This window comes from Ostrea edulis, chromosome 3 (assembly GCF_947568905.1).
Source record: "Ostrea edulis chromosome 3, xbOstEdul1.1, whole genome shotgun sequence".
NCBI lineage: Eukaryota > Metazoa > Mollusca > Bivalvia > Ostreida > Ostreidae > Ostrea > Ostrea edulis.
This window is the reverse complement of record NC_079166.1, coordinates 68,670,977-68,676,822: the sequence shown is the minus strand read 5'-3', so window position 1 is coordinate 68,676,822 and position 5,846 is coordinate 68,670,977.

Sequence of the window (5,846 nt, the reverse complement as noted above, 5' to 3'; positions counted from 1 at the left end):
GGTCATGACAGACCAAAGTCGTTAAAACAGGTAGTGACAGTTCCATCGTCAAACGCTCGGCATCAGGTGTGAATATCACGGTTCCTCGGAGATGACCTTAAAAACGGATGGCCTGTGTCACCGTAGGTGTAGCACGCTAAAGAACCCTCACTGTTCAATGACCGTAAGCGCCGAGCATAGGCCTAAATTTGAAGCCCTTAGGCGTCTGTTTTTCATAATAATGTCATAAATACGAAATTTCGTATTCTCCTTAATTGGTGATGACGCCCACTTCATGAAGCATCTTCCAAATCCAACACATCGCTAAACCGTTTATACCACTGGCAAATTAACGATTTTGATATATATACAGTTCGATTATTTTTTGATACTTACAATATTTTTCATCTCTGTAGGTTTTTTTGTCCGGGTCAAAACAGAAATTTCTTATTGCACGTCATTCTGTTCGGCTACTGACGTCGCTATTTTGGGCGTTAGTGGAGACATGTACACCTTATACGGTACCAATTTTGATGCACAAGATGCGCATTTTAACAAATAATGTCTTTTCAGTGATGTTCAAGACGAAATATTCTCGCGGTATTTTGTTTATACCTCCTTTATTCGTCAAAGAACCAATATTAACGACAACAGAATATGTCAATTGTTTTTGTGTCATCACATTTAAATTCTATTTAGTTTTGACAAGTAAAAGTTTTATCCTGGACCGTGCACAACCTCAACGACCATTCAAAGGCGCAGCTTTATCATTTACTTTAATATTCAGATACAGTTTATTTTGGTTTTTAAATTTCATGGCAAATAGTTTGGAATGCAGTATGTAGATCTAAGGTATTTAAAATGAGAAAATATCCACTGTTCACGAATTTTTCACACAGCCCTCGTATACCGAAAATGATCTTGAAATTCTGTAAAGAAACTACTGATATTTTTGAATTGACAATTCCATCAGAATCAGACCTGAAATAACACCAGATTTTTTTTTTCAAACGTTATGTGTGTATATAATCCATATACATGGGTGAATATTTTTTTTTTATTCATTCCAATTCAAAATTGTAATATTTTCATATAATGTTTGGTAAAACTTAAATCCCTTCCCTATTTCTTTTTATAATCACAACTTCTTTGCTTGTAAACAGCGCCAAAAGAGTCCAAAATGCTGAATTTTAAACCGTTTTGAATGATCCTTGAGTTAAGGGAATTTTAAACATTCAGCATCTGCCTTTCTTTAGAAATTTCGATATAGTTGATATTGTCTTCATGGACCTTGTAAGAGATCACAGGTTACTACAATTCAATGTTGTCTCCAAGTCACTGGTGTAGATATTGAGTACTTGAATAGCTGTTGCATCAATGTTCACACGTACATTATGAAATAAAATGCAGTTTAAGAGTTTTTTAATAAAATCGATGAATCGTGATTTGAGCTACATGTAATGATACAGTTTTCATCAAGATTGTGTAATGATTTTTTAGAATTTTATCTCAACAAAGTTTTATCATCAGAATTGTTCGGCGTATACCTTTAACCACATTCATCATCTTCAGTAAAAAAGGGGGGGGGGACAAAGGGTCCTAGATTTAAAACTGTTCTGCCAGCGGGAATATTAATGTAGCTCCTAAACATCTACTTGGTTGATAATTTTTATTTTTCATTTTCATATTTATGAAACATCCTTTACATATGTATAATATTTGTCTTAAATACTGTCCTTATTCCAGAACATTTCTTGACCCTAGGTCAGCACAACTTAAACACCTGCATTTATAATATGACGTAGGGAATTCTAAATAATAAAACAGTTACTTCACTAAGCCAATCCATTATGTTTTAGATTGGCAATTAGTATTCCACGCTGTTAGAGGCAACGGGAAAGATGTCGTAAATGCCTGGACTACGAATTCCCCATCAGACTGCCCCTGTACCCCAGAGTCTGGCTGCATTTCACCCGGATTTAGTCTACATTACTGTAGAGATACCACGAAACATCTCCGGAGTCCCTTAATCGATCAGTGGGATTCTATCAGTATTCTGAAAGTATGTGATATTTTACCTATATCACTTCTTTTTCATTTGAAATACTGGCACCGTGTCAAACAATATCGCACTGGTCATTAGATATGTAAATGCACATACAGTAATACGAAGTATAACGACGTGCTTAGGACGAATAATTTTTATTCCTTATAAACGCAATGCATTTTATTTATATGCAGCTGACAAAGCTTTTGACAACATTGTCTTTCTTTTTAAGGCTCATATTACAACTGTATTTTAAACTAACATCAATTCCACATTTGGCAATTGTACTTATACTCCAACTGCCTTTTCAAAATATGAAATTCTTCAAAATCATACTCAGTTTCGACACATTTGATATCCTAGTCAATGGGATAAATGAATATGAATTACCTTACCTATACTGGATTCCTAAACTTCACAAAAACTCTTACAAAGAAAGATACGTTGCTGGATCGAGTGACTGTTCTACCAAGCCCCTATCGTTGCTCCTCACGAAAATATTAACAGCCGTGAACGAGAAACGTCAAATGCACTGTGCCACAACATATGTCATAAGTGGTGTGAATCAAATGTGGATTATAAAACAAATCTAAAGAACTTTTAGTAAATTTGAAAAAACATCAAAACGTATGAGATTTCTACACTTTACACGACCATTCCTCACGATTACTTAAAGACTAGACTTTTGACACCATCCATACATCTGTAGTTGCTTCTTTAACGTAAAGGGAAAAAGAAATACATTTATTTGTATGCAAGGTGAAGATAACGAACAGTGATCAATCTCATAATTCCTACAAGCAATACAAAATAGATAGTTGGGCAAACAGGGACCCCTGGACACACCAGAGGCGGGATGTAATGATCAGTCATCCAAAGATTTACTTTGTTAAAGACATGCTGGAGATCCTCATTGACAATATTTCCGTAGTCTTTCCAATTGGTGATCAGGTTTCCTAATAATCTGTTGGAATACCCATGGGCACGAATTGTCTTACTTTGTTAGCTGACGTGTTTTTATATTCTTATAAAGCAAAGTTTATTCAAAAGCTTCGCTATGAGAAGACACAATATTTTGTTGTGGCCTTCATCTCGACATTTAGATATAGCGACAACGTTTTATCTATTAATAATAATCATTTTCATTCATATGTCCATTTTATATATACCTGTGCACTCGATATAAAAGATACCACACAGTCCTCCACATCTGATTCGTATATAAATGTTTTATTGAAAATGAACATTAACGACAAATTAACAACTCAACTTTATGACAAACGTGGTGATTTCAGTTTATCCATTGACAACTTCTCATATCTATGTGGCAATATTCCATAGTTGTTTACAACCTATCATTGAATAAAATGATGTCTGACGTCTTTTTAGGCCGTTCCTCGCACACTGATTCTGACTGCGGATTACTTCGTTTACCTGATCAAGTCATAGGGCTCATGGCGGGTGTGACTGGTCGACAGGGGATGCTTACTCCCCATAGGCACATGACCCCACCTCTAGTATGTCCAGAGGTCCGTGTTTGTCCATTTCTTTATTTTGTATTACTTGGGAGTTTAGAGATTGGTCACTGTTCCGTATCTTCAACTTTCCTTCAGGAAGTTCACAAGTTGCAAGGAATGAAAATCACTTCTGTGAAAGCGTGAATTTATTATTAGCATATTATGTTATTTCAATATTGTTTGATGACATTTAAAACGAACCACGTTGTGCAAATTTAATTCCAAATATCATACACAAATGTTAAAGCTTTGATGCAACGCATATATCTCATCTAAACTTGGACTTTGAAACAAAATCGTTGTCAATGCTTTGTTATATCTACAGATCCGAGTGGTGCTTGGTGGACAAGGGAAAACATTAGCTTTCTTAGAATTTGATGGGAGTGGAAGCGACAAGCTAAACTGGTTCAGCAAGTCCAGACTTCTCCACAGTAGTTGGTCCGATCTCAAGACTTCGGGAACTAATTACTTTTCTATTGAAGGGTACTTGAGATTGTATTTAACAAGATTGATTCTATGACAAATATGTATCATCAATCAAGTCATTTTCTTTCATCATCCATCATACTTATACTCCAACTGCCCTTTCAAAAGATGAAATTCTTCAAAACTATGCTTCAGTTTTAGACACATATAATATCCCAGTCAATGGGTCGAATGAATATGTGTTACCGTACCTATACTGGATTCCTAAACTACATAAAAACCCTTACAAACAAAGATACATTGCTGGATCCAGTAAGTGCTCTACCAAGCCCCTATCTTTGCTCCTCACGAAAATATTAACAGCTGTGAAGGAGAAACTTCAAACTTACTGTGCGACTACATATGCCAGAAGTGGTATTAATCAAATGTGGATTCTACAAAATTCTAAGAACTTTTAGTAAACTTGAAATCGCAGTATTTTTCCCAAATCAATAACATTAAAACTTATGACTTTTCAACATTATACACGACCATTCCTCGCGATAAATTAAAGACTAGACTTTTTGACATCATACACAGTTGCTTCTTCAACAAAAACGGAAAACGGAAATATTCATATCTAGTGATCAGCCATTCAAAAACTTACTTTGTTAAACACCACTCTGATTCCACGCATAAGTACTCTGAAGTTGAAATAAAAAATATGCTAGAGTTCCTCATTGACAATATCTTCGTGGTCTTTGGTGATCAGGTCTTCCAACAGTCTGTTGGAATTCCCATGGGCACGAATTGTGCTCCTTTGATAGCTGACCTTTTCATATATTCATATGAAGCAGAATTTATTCAAATACTTCTACGGGAGAAGAAAAAATCTCTCGCTGTGGCCTTCAATTCGACATTTAGATATACCGATGACGTTTTGTCTATTAACAATAATAGCTTTCATTCATATGTCGATTTGATATATCCCTGTGAGCTCGAAATAAAGGACACCACAGAGTCGTCCACTTCTGCTTCATACTTAGATATTTTATTGAAAGTAGACATTAACGGCAAACTGACAACTCAACTGTATGACAAACGGGATGATTTCAGCTTCTCCATCGTCAACTTCCCATATGTATGTAGCAATATTCCATTATCACCTGCATATGGTGTTTATATATTTCAACTGATTCGATATGCAAGAGCTTGTTCTGCGTATAGTCAGTTTTTAAATCGAGGTAAGCTACTGACAAACAAGTTGATGGTACAGGGGTTTCAACAGTCTCGATTGAAGTCAGCATTTCGTAAATTCTATGGTCGTTATAACGATCTAGTTCGTCAATACAACCTCGCATTGGGTCAAATGCTGTCTGACGTGTTTCATACCGATTGTTAAGCCATTCTTGGCACACTGATTTTGACTGCGGATAACTCCGTTTACCTGATCAGGATATAGGGCTCACGGCGGGTTTGACCGGTCAACAGGGGATGCTTACCCCTCCTAGGCACCTGATCCCACCTCTGGTGTGTCCAGGGGTCCGTGTTTTTCCAACTATTTATTTTGTATTGCTTATAGGAGTTATGAGATTGATCACTGTCCGTTATCTTCACCTTGCATTGTACTATTTACTCTCCCATAAAAACATTTACTTTTTTTATGATTCAAATTTACGTTTCTGACAAATTGTAAGATGATTCAAAATTAGGGATCAAAGACTGATATTGAAGCCACAAAATATGACCAATATTCAACAAATTTACAGTCTTTGTGAGAAGAAAGCTTTGGTATATGAAAGGTGAAGATAACGAACAATGTGCAATCTCATAACTCCTTTAATGAATACAAATTAAAGAGTTGGGCAAACATGTATAAGATATTTAAAATTAATCAA